This window comes from Macaca nemestrina, chromosome 3 (genome assembly GCF_043159975.1).
Source record: "Macaca nemestrina isolate mMacNem1 chromosome 3, mMacNem.hap1, whole genome shotgun sequence".
In the NCBI taxonomy this organism is placed as follows: Eukaryota; Metazoa; Chordata; class Mammalia; order Primates; family Cercopithecidae; genus Macaca; species Macaca nemestrina.
Genome location: NC_092127.1, coordinates 31,290,236 through 31,307,230, shown reverse-complemented (window position 1 = coordinate 31,307,230; position 16,995 = coordinate 31,290,236). Strand labels below are relative to the sequence as shown.

At 36.6% G+C, this 16,995-nt stretch overlaps 1 long non-coding RNA gene across 1 annotated transcript in view; it reads right to left on the bottom strand.

Annotated features, from left to right (window-relative positions):
• Positions 1–16,722, bottom strand: part of LOC105488633 (uncharacterized) — a 96,708-nt gene extending 79,986 nt beyond the window's left edge. The window contains exons 1-2 of the long non-coding RNA XR_011620871.1: positions 16,572–16,722; positions 16,351–16,427 (exon numbers count right to left, since the gene is read on the bottom strand). This is a non-coding gene — a long non-coding RNA (uncharacterized lncRNA). The remainder of the gene's footprint in view (positions 1–16,350; positions 16,428–16,571) is intronic.
• Between the last annotated feature and the right edge of the window lie 273 nt (positions 16,723–16,995).

Sequence of the window (16,995 nt, the reverse complement as noted above, 5' to 3'; positions counted from 1 at the left end):
TGCAGTGAGCCAAGATCACACCACTGCACACCAGCCTGAGCAACAGAGTGAGACTCCATCAAAAAAAAAAAAAAAAAAGTAAAAGAATAAAAGAGTGACTACTCCATAGGCAGAGCAGTTGCAAGGGCTGCTGGTTGCCCATTTTTATGGTTATTTCTTGATTATATGCTAAACAAGGGATGGATTATTCAGGAGTTTTCCAGGGAACGGGTGGGCAATCCCCAGAGATGAAGGTTCCTCCTGTTTTTAGACCATATACAGTAACTTCCTGACATTGACATGGCATTTGTAAACTGTCATGGCATTGGTGGGAGTGTAGCTGTGAGAATGACCAGAGGTCACCCTCATCACCACCTTGGTTTTGGAGGGTTTTTAGCTGGCTTCTTTACTACAACCTGTTTTATCAGCAAGGTCTTTATGACCTGTATCTTGTGCCAACTTCCTATCTCATCCTGTGACTTAGAATGCCTTCACCATCTAAGAATGCAGCCCAGTAGGTTTCAGCCTTATTTTACCCAGCCCCTATTCAAAATGGAGTTGCTCTGGTTCAAACACCTCTGACAGTATGGGAAAGCCAGAATATAGACAGAACGTTAGGGGTGATAGGAAGCTCAAGCTAGCAAGTAGTCAGGGGCCAGGTCATGAGAGGTTTGAATGCCTGTTCAGAAGTTTGGATTTTATCCTGAAAGTGATGGGGAGCTACAAAAATAACTTATGCAGGAGGTGATGTTATCAGATGTGTCTTTCAAAAAAAGAAATAACTCAGCAATGAAAATTATGGATACAATAGAAAAGAACCTAGCATAGTGATATTGTTAGTGGTGATGGGAAATAGATGGATTCAAGAGACATTTAAAAAGTAAAACTCACAGCGAAGTGTAAAGAAGAGGAAGAGAGATACTAGAAAACTACCAGAATTCTACCTTGGTTGAATAATGAGGTAGTGATTCCATCAAGACAGGGAGTGCAGAAAAGAGTGGATTCAAAGTGAAAGTGACTTCTGTGTTGTAGACATTACATTTGGGGTGAAATTCTGTTTAGAATATTTACTAGAAGTTTCAATGTAATAAACCAGATCTAAATTAACTAGTTACCTGGGCCAGGGTTATATATTGTTGAGTCTTTTATAAAAAGTTGGTAATTAATACGATGGGGATAAATCAAAGCAAATAATGAGAGAATGTAAAGTGAAAAAAGATGGGAGAACACCAAAAGAAAGGGTGGACAAAAGGAGTCTATGAAAAATACCAGAAAAGAGATGATAGGAAGTAGAAAAACAACAACAAAAGGGTTGTATCAACCAGAGGAGGATTTCAAAACTGATTGGTCAACCTGGTAAAATAAGGTAGAACAGTCAAGTAAGAAAGTATTGAAAAGGACCCTTGGATCTGGCAGCTAGGGGAAAAAATCAAGTCTCGTTACTTGTCAGTTTCAGTGGCATGGTAGAGACTGGTGCCACCTTGCACTTATTTCAAGAAGGTATGGAAGGTAAAGCACTGGGGAGAGAGAAGCACTTTGTTAGAAGCCAGACTGGGAAGAACCAGCATCATGACTAGGGACACCTGTGTAGAAGATGACCAAGAATAACAAAGGGATCAAAAGTTTAAGGAAAGGAGCCTGAATCTGCTTTTTTATGTGGAAGCAAAATGAATCAGTAGAGGATAAACAGAATATTCAAATATTCAAAATATTTGAAAAAGTCAAGGTCCCAGAGGATGCAAACCCACGACATCGGTTGAATTTTAGACTGAGCAAGAAGACTGCTAACTTTTCGAAAAGAGTGAAGGAAAAGGTGGGTTTGGATGCAGTGACTGTAATTTTATAAGTTAACAAAGTTTCAAAATTAAGACTATATTCTCTCTGAAGCAGATGGTGAGGAAATCTATTAAGAGGGGAGGGCTCTAGGGAGGTGGGGATTTAAGAACAAGATGAAGACTTGAAATACTCTATGAGAGAATGGGAACAAGAAAGTTGTTTGTCAAGGAGTGTTGAGGGCCAGCTTAGGTTGACAGGTATGGGTTAGTGATGGCAGCCTCCTACAGAGAGTTCTGGAGACCTGACCTTGTTCCTGACAACAGGCACATTTCACTTGTTCTTCCTTAAGACTCTTCCACTAGCCATTTCTTGTCCCTGCCGTATTCCTCTGTTGACCTCCTGGCTGACTTCACCTTGGAGTTCAGGTCTCAGCTGGGAATATCTTTCCTTTAGAGAGAACTTTGCTGATCAACCTGAAGTAGCCTCTGGAGTTACTCCCTATCATGCCAGCGTATTTTGCCTTCTTTAGAACTTGCATCACTCTAATATTTTCCTGTTCGCTTATTTCATTTTTCCTGTCTGCCGCCTTCTCACTAGAACATAAGCCTTCATGAGAAATGGAACCTTATCAGTTTTGTTTATACAGCATCCCACTCTCTAGCACATAGTAGGCAATCAATAAATATTTCATGTTGAATATTTTGTGATTTTGCTTAAATAGCTCAGAGGGCAGGGTATAGAAAAGGAAAAAGCAGTGAAAGTGGTGACTAAAGTAAAGGGAGAAAATGTACTATTCAGATGGGTCAATAGACTGGAGGAAAATGGAGACATCGAAGGGTTGGAAGGTTTAGTGAAGAAATGATAGGAAGATATCGGAGTTTCTTTACAAAACAGTTTAATCATGGAAAACTCCAGACATATACAAAAATAGGAACGAGTCCCTGCACTCAGCCACAGATTGAACAATTAGCAAATCACTACAATCTTTTATTCTCTACTTGCCACCCACTCAATCCTTTCATCTAGAAGAAATTATAGTTACTGCATCCACAAATGTCAAAGTAAAATACCCGACATATCATTTTACTCATAAATATTTTGATATACCCCTAAAAGATGTAAAAAAAAATCATTATCACAGTCAAAAATTAAAACTTCTTCCCTAATTACTAGAACTTAGCATTCAGAAGTACAGAACTTCCAGCTGACAAGCTTCAGGATAGAGTCATGGGTGTAGGAGGCCAAGGGAATGGGAGGTGGGTATTTATGGCAGTGATGATTTAGTGAATCTGACATCTGCGGCTGCAGAAGTTAACAATAATTTCCTCTAGGATAATGGCAGAACTTCTGGCACAGAGAGGAATCAGGTGCCCAGTAAATTGAAGGAAGAGCACAAAGAATCAGGTAACAAGATCCTTCACCTGAGCAATGCAGAAACAAATAAAACTTGATTACTTTTAATTACATATTCCCAACTGTCACTTACGTGACATTATAGCATACATGCACATACGATTGTTTCTATTTTAATGTAGTTCTTCAATCAAATGTGGGAATTTTTAGTTATAATTTCTACTAAGCATAGCTATATAAGTTGCCAGTCATCACTTTTGGGAATAATTATCATCAGAGAGAAAGAAACTACTAAAGATTGTGGTTAGAAAAGAAAGGGGGGAAGTCCGCAAGATAGAAATTGTACAATAAAGTGTAGAAGAGAAAAAGGAAACTCGGAGACACTGAGCCTGGATCTCAGGCATGCACTCGCCAGTCTGTTTGGGCAACAGGAGTGCAACATTGTTCACAGCAAGTGACAATATGACTTCTGGTATAAAGTATAAAAGACAGGAGAACAACAGAATCACTGCATGTGTCCACAGGTTGGTGAATTACCACTATGCAGTTTAACTAAAAATTATTCAAATCATCTCAGGCCCTAATTTTATCTCTGGAATTATGTTGAAGCCTGGAATAAAGAAGGAAGAATTCTATGTCTTAAAATTACAATGGCATTAAACATTTGCAAGGACAAATATCAAAACAGTGTTTATTATGCACATTATCATATTATCTGTGGCAAAGCAAAAGAAATTTACAACAATCTTGTTGAAATGAGGAAATAGAAATCCTTTAAAAACTCAAGCAAGCAAGGAATCTCAATGAAAAACTTAATTGTGTACCATCATGATTGTTGATTTATATGTAAAAACTATCACTGTGGCTTTCTTTAACATACTTTTTTACCATTTAATTTTTGTGAACTTAAATATCTGGAAGTCTTTTCAAAGTACTCATCTTAACTTAACCTCCTAACCTTATACTTGTAATACCTTTATCCTTCAACTCTTTCCACAAGAATTTTCAGGGAATTCATCTTGGCTAGGAAAAATCAACCACTTTCCTTATTTCTGTACTGCCTCATTTATTGGAGGCCTGGCTTAATTTCTTTTAAGTCTGAGCCTAAGAATGTGTACAAATTTGTTTGACTGGTATAGGCCAATTTCAGAGCAACATATTTTCAACTGGTGACTTGGGTTTGTCCTAAGATTACGTGACATTTTAGAAATAGGAAAAGGTAACTTGTTTTCTCTGTTTCACCTTTACAAAGTGGTGCAGAAAATATTACTAGTTATCTGATAGAAAACTTCTATCAAATCAGTGTCTACCCAAAAGCAAGAAAGCCTCAGTCCTAAACACTGCTCAGAATAATAAAGCATTGCTGTATTTTATCAATCGTCAGAAAATGTAACCCAAGATGGCCCTATTTTCCCCTAAAAGGTTGTTAGAAAGTAGTCATTGACAAGTCAATGAGTCATTTTTCAAAACCTATTCTTCCTTATCTGTTTAGTACTTTTTGCCAGGAGATAGGGTTGCCATAGTACATATTTGCATGATGCTTTCCTCTTATCCAAAGGGGATATATTCCAAGACCCCCGGTGAATACCTGAAACTGCAGGTGGTATTAAACCTCAGAGACACTATGTTTTATCCTGTGTGTACACTTCTATGATAAAGTTTAATTTATAAGTTAGGCACAGTAAGAGATGAACAATAATAACATAATAAAACAGAACAATTGCAATAATATGGTATAAGTTATGTGAATGTGGTCTCTCAATATTTTGTTGTACTGTACTCACCTGTTTTCCAACCTCAACTGATCTTAGGCAACTAAAACCACTGAAAGTGAAACTTGATAAGGAGAAATCTTTCACCAGCAACCTTAAAAAGCCTATTTTGGCTTCATTTTCTCCCTACTAAAAAGAAAAATACACTCAACAATATAATTCTGCACTACAAAAAGTAAGTGCAATCATTTTCAAAATTGCCTAGAGATGTTTGAAATGTGCATTTTTCCCCTCATCTAACACAATTTTTCTACATAATTGACACAACACAATCAAATCTTTTCAAAAGGCAAAGTATCCTCTGACTCTTATTTTCTACCTTTATATTCTTGCACTTTCCTGAAATTTTTCTGTAGTTTAATGCTGGAATAACAGGACCTTTATTAGGAATAACTCTAATTAGAGTCAGCCATAAAAAATAACACACCTAGTAGTATAGAGTGCAAGGGAAATTAGACTTGATAGGCATGAAGATATCACACTCAAGAAAAAGACTTTAATAAAATCTAAAACAACAGAGCATAGCCTAGGAAAGCTATCATAGAATTCAGGGGTAGTAGTGCTAGAAATTACTTGGTCTACCCTCCATGTTTTACTGAGGAAAAAACTAAACACCCAGAGAGCAAGCACCTTGTGTGGGTTCTGATTAATGAGAGTCAAGTATTCCAACTGTTCTTCATATTCTAAACATTGCTCACAGCACGGAAGACTCGCTGAATGCACTCTACGCTCACGATACAAAACTAAGCTGCCATTTTTAACTCACACTCTGTGGCTGGAGCTCATAGGAGAGCTGTAAACTCTGCGACTGTTGAGAGTTGGCTCCACACCAACATTAGAGGCAAAGACCAAGCGGGCATTGGGTCCCCTGTGGTGCCTGCAGTGAGATCAAAAAGGGGCAGCAGTATGAAGGATCACTGACTAATAATTAATTTAAGTCTTGGCAGCAATGAAAGATGCATTCCCTTCAAGGGTCTCAGATATGAGCAAGCCAGTGTTTAGGCCATTTCACTGTGAAACCCCCCACCCAGTCCCCAGCCCCAAGTATGCTGGAGAACCCTGTTTTTATCCTTACTTCACAGGTGCAGTGGCAACTCGGTGTGGGCTCAGGGATATTTGAAGCTAGAAAAGGAGAGAAAGGAGGAAATCATAGGGATAAGGGACACAGTAATAGGACTGAACATTTGTAATTCCAGACGGGATAGGAGACTGTTAGAACTGGGGTACTAGAGGGAGTCAGTTAGAGATATAAAAAGTAGTGGTCAGAGAATGGGATACTTGAAACTGAGATTATAGAGGGGTAAGGGTTTTTAGTAATCATGAGGTCAGGGTTTGATTATAGCAGTAAATAACTGAGGTAGGTGAAGGATATGAAGAAGAGGAGTTCAAGGAATAAAGAGGGCTTGGCATGGGAAGAATCACCTATGTGGATATTGAAATTGCTAGGAATTAATTTAAAAATAGTGTTCATTCACTGATAATTGTTGGCCAAATGGGAGTGGAAAATGTTGATTTTTCTAATTGTGCCATTCCTTCAATTTTCACTAGCTTGAATTATCCTGTGAAGAACTTTGGATATTGTGATGAATGCTGAGCAGGATGACTACTAAAGTCTGTCTCTTTAGTTATCAATTTTCAAAGAAATTGGTACTATAGTTAGTTCAAATGGTGACAATGACCAATGTTATTTTTGAGGGGGTTGCAGTAAACGTTGCAGGTATGCGCAGGGAGCTAGCTCTTTCTATTAGTGTCAGCGTGAATTTATAGTTTTTCTAGTCAATACCTTTGGTTCAATTGCAGCTATGACTTTTTTTTCTTGCTTTTTTTTTTCCTTCATTCAACAAATATTTATTAAGTCCCTTCTTCATGTAAGCCACTGTGCTGGGTGCTGGAGTTACAAAAGGGAACTAACTAACCATGTCAGACACATGCACTAAACATGGGTGCCTACTTCTGAATTGTATATTACACATCTGAAACATTTCACTTTTCTGGACACTGGAAGAAGCCATTGACAAGCCATTCCAATGCACGATAACCCTGTCTATAATAGAATCCTGGCAACCTGAGGCTTGCTGTTCAATCAAAGATATCTTAGATTCCAATCCTTTAAAAAAAAAAAAAAAAAAAAGGTCCTTAAAAATGTCCTGGCCATACTGCCCAAAGTAATTTATACATTCAATGCTATCCCCATCAAGCTACCATTGACTTTCTGCACAGATTTAGAAAAAAAAACTACTTTAAATTGCATATGGAGCCAAAAAAGAGCCGATATAGCCAAGATAATCCTAAGCAAAAAGAACAAAGCTGGAGGCGTCATGCTACCTGACTTCAAACTGTACTACAAGGCTACAGTAACCAAAACAGCATGATACTGGTACCAAAACAGATATATAGACCAGTGGAACAGAACAGAGGCCTCACAAATAACACCACACGTCTACAACTATCTGATCTTTGACAAACCTGACAAAAACAAGCAATGGGGAAAGAATTCCCTGTTTAAAAAATGGTGTTGGGAAAACTGGCTAGCTATATGCAGAAAACTGAAACTGGACCCCTTCTTTACACCTTTTACAAAAATTAACTCAAGATGGATTACAGACTTAAAAGTAAGACCTAAAACCATAAAAACCATAGCAGAAAACCTAGGCAATACCATTCAGGACGTAGACATGGGCAAAGACATCATGACTCAAACACCAAAAGCAATGGCAACAAAAGCCAAAATTGACAAATGGGATCTAATTAAACTAAAGAGCTTCTGCACAGCAAAAGAAACTATCATCAGAATGAACAGGCAACCTACAGAATGGGAGAAAATTTTTGCAATCTATTCATCTGACAAAGGGCTAATACCCAGAGTCTACAAAGAACTTAAACAAATTTACAAGGAAAAAAAAAAAACAACCCCATCAAAAAGTGGGTGAAGGATAGGAACAGACACTTCTCAAAAGAAGACATTTATGGGGCCAACAAACATACAAAAAAAACTCATCATCACTGGTCATTAGGGAAATGCAAATCAAAACCACAATGAGATGCCATCTCATGCCAGTTAGAATGGTGATCATTAAAATGTCAGGAAACAACAGATGCTGGAGAGGATGTGGAGAAATTGGAATGCTTTCACACTGTTGGTGGAAGTGTAAATTAGTTCAACCATTGTGGAAGACAGTGTGGCAATTCCTCAAGGATCTAGAACCAGAAATACCATTTGACCCAGCAATCGCATTACTGGGTATATACCCAAAGGATTATAAATCATTCTACTGTAAAGACCCATGCACACATGTTTATTGTGGCACTGTTCACAATAGCAAAGACTTGGAACCAACCCATATGCCCACCAATGATAGACTGGATAAAGAAAATGTAGCACATATACACCATGGAACACTATGCAACCATAAAAAAGGATGAATTCATGTCCTTTGCAGGGACATGGATGAAGCTGGAAACGATCATTCTCAGCAAATTAACACAGGAACAGAAAACCAAATACCATGCATTCTCACTCATAAGTGGGAGTTGAACAAAGAGAACAGATGGACACAGGGAGGGGAACATCACACACTGGGGCCTGTCAGGGGGTGGGGGGTTTAGGGAAGGGATAGCATTAGGAAAAATACCTAATGTAGGTGATGGGTTGATCGGTGCAGCAAACCACCATGGCATGTGTATACATATGTAACAAACCTGTACATTCTGCACATGTACCCCAGAACTTAAAGTATAATTTAAAAAAAAAAAAAGTTGAGTTAAGATGGAACATTTCAAAGTCAGCTTCAGTTGTGTTCTTTGGGAATTTCCTAGAGTAGTTATTCTCTGTTGAGTATTCTAAGCTTCTGTGACCACTGAGCACTTTTTGGCAGAGCATTTAGGAGGAGTCTAGTTATGAGAAACTTATCTTTGGAAACAGTCTTTTCATGTCCTCCCAGGGTTCAACCATTTGTGATTCAAATGTTTCCTTGGCTCCTATGGGGTAAAATTTTCCTGCCCTGAGAATTGAAATTCTCATGGAAACTTTTCTACCACGTTTGTCTTCTTGCATTTATCAGAATGAGCCAATTCATAATAGGTATCAGTCAGCACAGTAGCTTTAGATATATCGAAATATTATTTGAAAGTTACAGAATTGAACATTCAGATAGGTCAAATAATTTACTAAAGATCACATCATTTTACTTTTTGCCATCCGTGAATATAAAAGTTGCTCCATTGAAAGTCTTCCCAATTTCTTTCCTGAGGTCTTTCAGAGCATCCTAATGAGAAGTGCCTCTTTCCATTTTACAACAGAGCAGGTCTGACCTGGAGGCCTGAGTATTTTTGTGTAAACTCAACAAAAGCAATGCTCATTCTTGAAAACTTTTTGATCTTACAAAGGAGCTCTGAGGAGAAGGTGGCTTTTTTACTTGTTTGTTTTTTAACCTTTCTTGCTTTCACATCTTGAATAATGCATGAACTGAAATACCAAAGAGGAAAAGAGAAATAGCAGAAAAGTCAGGCTCCTCTGAATAACGAATCCACTTTTTCCACAGCCCCATTGCTGGGCCTTGTAGACCGGGGAAGATTTCACCTGTGTGATGGAAAATGTAAGTCTGAAAGAAGAGTTCTCTTTCACTCCTGCTCAATGGGAGGCCCTTCCCATGTCTCCTTCTTCACTGGCAGAGAGAGGGAGAGCCACAAACATGGCCTTTAACTTTGCTATCAGCAGTTGGGAGGCTATGGTGAGTTTTGGTTTGGTTTTCAAATGAGTGATTACCATCTCTCTAAGAAGGTCAGAGAGAAAGTTGCTTGGGAGTGGGAGAGGGACAGATCGGACATGCTGTCACTACCTCCCAAGGAGGCCCCAAAGGGCTTGGAAGTCCATCAAAGCTATTACTTTTTCTTAATTCTCCCATGTTTGGCAAGGGGAAGCCTCTTCATATTGGCTTCTGTTCCCTTCATGACATGACTTTATTAATCTTTGAAAGCCTCCTTGCTTTTTGCTGCAAGATGTCCCAGGGTTATATATTTCTTATCCCTGACTTAGAATCATCCATTCCTTTAAAATTCAACTTTATTTCATTAAAAATGTTATGTATTAGCAAATGTTGATGAATGGGTTCTAATTAAACTAAAGAGCTTCTGCACAGCAAAAGAAACTATCATCAGAGTGAACAGACAATCTACAGAATGGGAGAAAATTTTTGCAATCTCTCCATCGACAAAGGTCTAATATCCAGAGTCTACAAGGAACTTAAATTTACAAGAAAAACAAACAACCCCACTAAAAAGTGGGCAAAGGCCATGAACAGACACTTTTCAAAAGAAAACATTCATGTGGCCAACAAACTTATGAAAAAAAGTTCAGCATCACTGATCATTAGAGAAATGCACATGAAAACCACAATGAGATACCATCTCACACCAGAATACCATCAGAATGGCAATTATTAAAAAGCTAAGAAACAACAGATGCTGGCAACATTGCAAAGAAAAAGAACACTTTTACACTGTTAGTGGGAGTATAAATTAGTTCAACCATTGTGGAAGACAGTGTGTTAATTCCTCAAAGATCTAGAATCTGAAATACCATTTGACCCAGCAATCCCATTGCTGGGTGTATACCCAAAGGAATATAAATCATTCTATTATAAAGATATTTGCATGCATATGTTCATTGCAGCACCATTCACAATAGCAAAGACATGGAATCAACCTAAATGCCCATCAATGATAGACTGAATAAAGAATATGTGGTACATATACACCAGGGAATACTATACAGCCACAAAAAAGAATGAGATCATGTCCTTTGCAGGGACATGGATGCAGATGGAAACAATTATCCTCAGGAAACTAATGCAGGAATAGAAACCAAACATCACATGTTCTCATTTTGAGTGGGAGCTAAACAATGAGAAAACATGGACATAGGGAGAGGAATAACACACACTGGGGCCTATAGGTTGGTTATGGGAGAGCATCAGGAAGAATAGCTAATGAATGCTGGGTTTAATATCTAAGTGATTGAATGATCTGTGCAGCAAACCACCATGGCACATTTTTATCTATGTAACAAACCTGCACATCCTGCACAGGTACCCTGGAACTTAAAGAAGTTGAAAAAAAAAAAAAAAAGAAGAAAGAAAGTTATTTATTGACACAATACTACAGAAGCTCATGAATACGAGGCTATCATTACTTCTAGAATTTTTATGTGGTCAGATTGGAAATAAATTCTTATGGAGAGAAAACCATATATTCATATACAATTCAAATTTAACATCTCAAAAATTTTGCTTAGACTGGGTGCAGTGGCTTACACCTATAATCTCAGCACTTTAAAAGCCTGAGACAGGAGGATCACTTGAGTTCTGAAGTTCAAGACCAGCCATGGCAACATAGCAAAACTCTTATCTCCAAAAAGAAAGAAATAGAAAAAGAAAAAAAAAAAAAGCTTATGTTTTTTGAACTTGTATTTGTTACTTTTTTTGATTACACTAAATATCTCAGTTCCTAGCAATATTAACATAAATACTTTTTGTGTTTTATCTCACAAGGTATATATGATTATTTTTAAATAATTTTACCAATATTACTACTAACAGTGAAGTTGAAGTTTTAGAATTCCTTGCATGTCTGTATGTCTTTAAAATATGTGAGCTTAGAACATATATGTCCATAGAATATACTTTGGATCTATAATCAAAATAAGTTCTGAAGTCACTTGAAATAATTCTTTGCCTAGAGTGATTTTTCTGCAACTTAAATGCATTTAGACATTCGTTTTTTAGCATGTTTCCATTTTTAAGTGTTGCTTTGAAAAATTTTTATCTTGTGTGCACCTAAGTTACACAATGCTGAAGTTGAAGCTGTAAAACAAAATATGTTCAGCTAGGTCTTACTTCCATCCCTCTCTTATCTACCTTGTTCCCTCCCTCCCTTATATGTCATTTATGTCAGTTTTTCATTTACCCTTTCAGAATTTCCCTCTGCAAATATAAGCGAATATACACATATATTTATATTTCTCCCCTTTCCTGTACAAAAGTCTGCATATCATATATATACTATTCATTTTGCATCTTGCTTTATTCACTTAATGTATCTTGGAAGTCACACCACTTTAGGATATGGAAAATTTTCCTCATTTCTTTTTATGTCTACAGAGTATTCCATTGGGAGATGTATCATATCATTGGGATTATAGGGTATTTTCTTTGCTGTCATTACACATATAAGTAATTGTACTTATGTATGTTTATATCTGTAATTGTATGTATATATAATTTTTTACTATATCACACATATTACATACACAAATAAAACAATGAGTAACCTTTTGCTAATGTTGTTTTTACTTATACCAGTGTATTCATGAATTATAGTCCTAGAAGTGGGAATGTTGACTCAAAGAGCAAATGAATATTGCAATTGAAAGAATATTGCCAAATTTATTTTTATATGGGGATGTAACAATTTTTCACTTCTCCCAGTGCCATTTGAGTTTGTCTATTTCATAACAGCCTTGAGAACAGAATATTCTACCAAACATTTAGATTGTTGCCAAAATTATTGGTGAGAAATAGTATCTCAACATAATTAGTTTTAATTTACATTTCTTCTATTAAAGTAAGTTTGAGCCTCTTTAAATAACTTTAAACATCATTAAACTCAATTTTTGCTTCTTCTAGTGAACTGCCTAGCATATCTTTTGCCCATTTTTCTGTCACTATTGGTCTTTCTCTTTCCTGTTTTTAGTTCCTTTTTTATATATTAGAAATAATAGCCTTTTGTCTTTAATATAAGCCATAAGGCACAAACATTTTCTTTACAATGTGTGATTTTTCTTTTACTTCGTTTATGGCAATTTGCCATGCAATTTTATTAAGTAGTCAAACATGCTGACCATTTCTTAAATGAGAGCCATGAAATTTTAGCAGTTTTCCTGACAATGGTGATGAATTTTGAATAACCCATCCTATCTTACATAGACACTATTATAAACAATAAATGATATCTGCAAAAAGGTGAACATAACTTTAAAAGTTAGTGACTGTAATGGGATCGTCATCCTGACTAAATATCAATTCAACTCCCCAGCTTTGACTTGATTCGTGTTTTTATTCAGCCACACACTATGAGTCATCAGTACCATTCCCCTAATTTTACAGGGTGTAACAGAGGCTCAGAAAAGTGTGGTGGTGTACAGCATTCACCCACTGAGTCAGTAGACATGGTTCTGGGGCTGGAGCACAAGCCCTGAATTCTTTCTGCTTTCACCCCTGGCCTAAGTTAGGGCTTATTGATTTCTGTTTTCACAAATCACCATGGTAATGATAAAGAATTATGTTCTCTTTCTTCTACTTCTTAATGAGCAAAGCTTTTGTTGTTGCTGTTGTTGTTTTAATATTGTATCTCTTCTTTGGAAGCCTAATGAGAAGTTATTTGTACTTTTTTTTTTTAAGGGAGAAAAAGCACAGTTGGGAATCCAAAGACAGTTTTTGCATCCCCTCACTGCACATCTCTCTCCCCACCTGCAGAGAATTGCCACTTAGATACCATCTTCCTCACCTCAGCCTCTTGTAATGTTCCTTAACACCATGTTCCTTCCTCCAGCCCTCACAGTGTGGTTGACTGTTTCCTCACAATCTCTTCCTCTCTAAACTAGACATTTAAATGTAAGGAGTTTTCATCCTTTCAGCCAAAATTGAATCTTATCATATTGTTTACCCATATTATTATAACTTTTCATTCATCCTCATAAATCTTGCTCTCAATATTAATTCAATCATATAAATATTGCTTTCAATAATTAATATGAACACTTTTTAGAACATGTTAAAAGCTGGAGAAGAAAGAAAGCAGTAAGAAGACAGGGTATTTATACTTTTATCTCTTCTAACCAACGATCAATCAATTCGATGATCCATAATAGACACACATGCAGCTTCATCTTTCTGATGACTTTTTACACTCACCCCAATGATCCCACTTTCTTTCTCAACAACATTTGTTTTAACTCCACTTTCTCCAATTTCACCTTTTCTCATCTTTTCCGATCCAGAATTGGCCAAATGAGTTAAGAAACCTAATATCAAATGCATCAATGATTTCTTTACAATGCAGTAAATCTTACACTTTTTCAGTTAACAAAAGGGGCCAAAACTGCTTCACATGATCTCTTTACTACATTCATCTTTAATATTTCATAAGGTTGCTTATTCACCACTTTCATAAATAACAAATCTAGTCAAACAATGACTCATTATTATACAATTTCCTTAAGAACCATACTTTAAACTTAAGAACTCAATTATGTGTTTTGTTAAACATATTTGTGGTATTTATTTCAAAATGTAGGAAAGCGTATTTTAGACAAATTCACCAAATCATTCACTGTATGAAAGAAGTATCATAAAGTGCTACATTTAAGAAAATATATATGGCAAAACCCATCTCTACTAAAAATACAAAAATTAGCTGGCCTGGGCAACAAAGCAAGACTGTCTAAAAAAAAGAAAATTTATATCAGATTTTTTATTGCTATTGAAAATTCACTATACTTATCCTTCGTAGGTTAAATTGTTAAAAGAAGCCAAGACTAAAGCAATGAAAACCTTATTCCATCATGTAAATATCACTGACCAAAGGAAGTTAGTAAAGAAGATCAAATTATGTCTACTGAGTCTTTCACAATTGAACATCTAAGTGTTCAATAAATATTTACTAGCTAGCTCCAATTAATATCTTAAATTGTAGAATTACAAATCAAAGCACAAATTCTAGACAATAAGAAACTTTAAAAAGACATTCATGGCAACTTTACAGTATTATGAGACATTTTCACAAGTCATCGAACCTTCAGAATATTTTTGAACCTGTAATGTCTTGCCTCTTTCTGTGTTGTCAGATGATAAGTTCCTTCTCCTCCTAGCTATTACTTTTTCTCTACTTAGTATACCTTAAGGCTAAAAAAACTATTCAGAACATCATACAAAGTTTCAAAATAAAATATGTTTTACCTAAAATATTCAGCCCCTTGAATCAAGATTGGCTATTTCCTGGAATTTTCCTATTACCTCCACTTTTCACTCTATTTTGCTTCTGTAATCATATCTTTAGTACATACAGAATCTAACATTTCTTGCAAATAATGTAGAAATTTTATAAATCCATGGGTGGTATAGGGGGATTGAATTGTATTCCTCAAAAAGATATGCCCAAATCCTAATCTTGGTACCTGTGAATGTAACCTTATTTGAGTATAGGGTCTTTGCAGAGGTAATCAAAAGGATCTTTAGATGGGATCATCCTGGATTTAAAGAGGGCCCTACATTCAATAGCTAGTGTTCTTATAAGAAAAGAAGAGATTTGAGACATGCACCCAGAGAAGAAGATGGCGTGAAGGTAGAGCAGAGGTCAGAGTGGTGAGTCTACAAGCCAAGAAACCAAGACTGCCGGCAGCCGCCAGAAGCTAGGAGAGAGGCAGGGAAACAGATGCTCCTTCTGGGCTTCTAGAAGGAATCAACCCTGCCAAACACCTTAATTTTGAGCTTCTAACTTCCAGAACTATCAGAGAATAAATTCCTATTATTTTAAGCCACCAAGTTTGTAGAAACTTGCTACAGCAACCCTAAGAAACTAACATAAATAGTTAAACAATAAAACAAACAGTTGCAAAGAAGCTAAAATCTAGTAATTCATATATATGGTGTGTCAGATGCCTCCGTCTCCCGTTTCCACAAAGTTTTACTTACACAAATTTACTTTTTTATACTGTTTAGTTTTCAAGCTGGAAGGCTAACGTAATCCTTCTAATTTTAGAGGCTGTTTGGAAAATCTTCTCTTACTATCTATAACATGCCTTAACGGTCAGATTGTTTCATTTTGCTTTGTCTCCAAAGAAAAACTAGACTCAGTTGCCAAGGGCAAATTTGGAAAAGATATGTCACCTTGGTCTCTGATGAATGTCATTGGCAATACAAAGAAAAGCAGGTTTTTTACTTTGCCTGGTGGGAAAGGAAAAGACACCCAGGCAATCACTCTGTTCTCCCAATTTCTGAAATGCTGAAAAAAGACGTTGGTCTGTAGAAGAACAATATTCCTCAAGAACAAACCTGAACACTTTGGTTGAATTGTTTGGTAGACTATATTTTTAGTCACAGATAGTTACTCTCCTGAAGTACAATATGTTGCTGAGCCCCAGGAAAAAATAATAGCATAAATCACAGAATGTTCCCAATGCCTGCATCTTAGAATTGCTTCATTTATTTGTTCAACAAATGCTTATTGAGCCTCTTTTTTTTTTTTTTTTTTTGACTCAGTCACTGAGTTAGGTACAGTGAACACATAATCATTTAAGTCCTTTCCTGATAGTGGATAGAGAGGTCAGAGAAAAATAAATTACAGTGTGGTATTAAAAGGACCCATTACAGAGACATGGACAAGATGTTAAGCAAACAAAAAGAATGGAACTCACTCTGCCTGAAAGACATCACCGTACCAGGCTTCCGGGAGGGGGCCACTGAGAGGCTCTTGCTGCGTGAAAGATGAAGGCTGTAGAGGGAAAATAAGAAAAAGGGGGAAGGGGTGAGATTTTGCAGTATGCTCTCACCTGCCATATCTTGCAAAACAGAGATATATGTTCTCTGCCATAAAAGGGAGAATTCGCCTCATTCAGATTAATTCCAATATTCTTACCTCTAATAGGGAGGATTAAGCTATTAAGATCTGAATTAACAATGCCGTGGGAGAGTAAGACCAGTCAGAAATCACTGAGTCAGAAGCCACTGGTCTCACTCCTGGTCTGGGTTTCCTAGAGCTATTAGCCATACTCCTAAGGAAAGCCAGGGCCATGTAATCAGAATATGACATGTAGCTTTACATTGCTAAGAAGAAAATGTTCTGGAAAAGAAGAGGAGGCAAAGCTCTGGTCCAATCAAAAAAATTCAAGCTCACCACTGAAGAGAGATATATTCTAAGTCAAACACATATACATTTCTTAATTCTGAACATGCTGCATTTTTTACTTTATCACCTTAATTGATGATTGTACAGCTCTGCACTTGTATATGCCTGTGTGGAAAGGTAGGGGCATTTCTATAAGGCAGTGAAACTAGTTTCT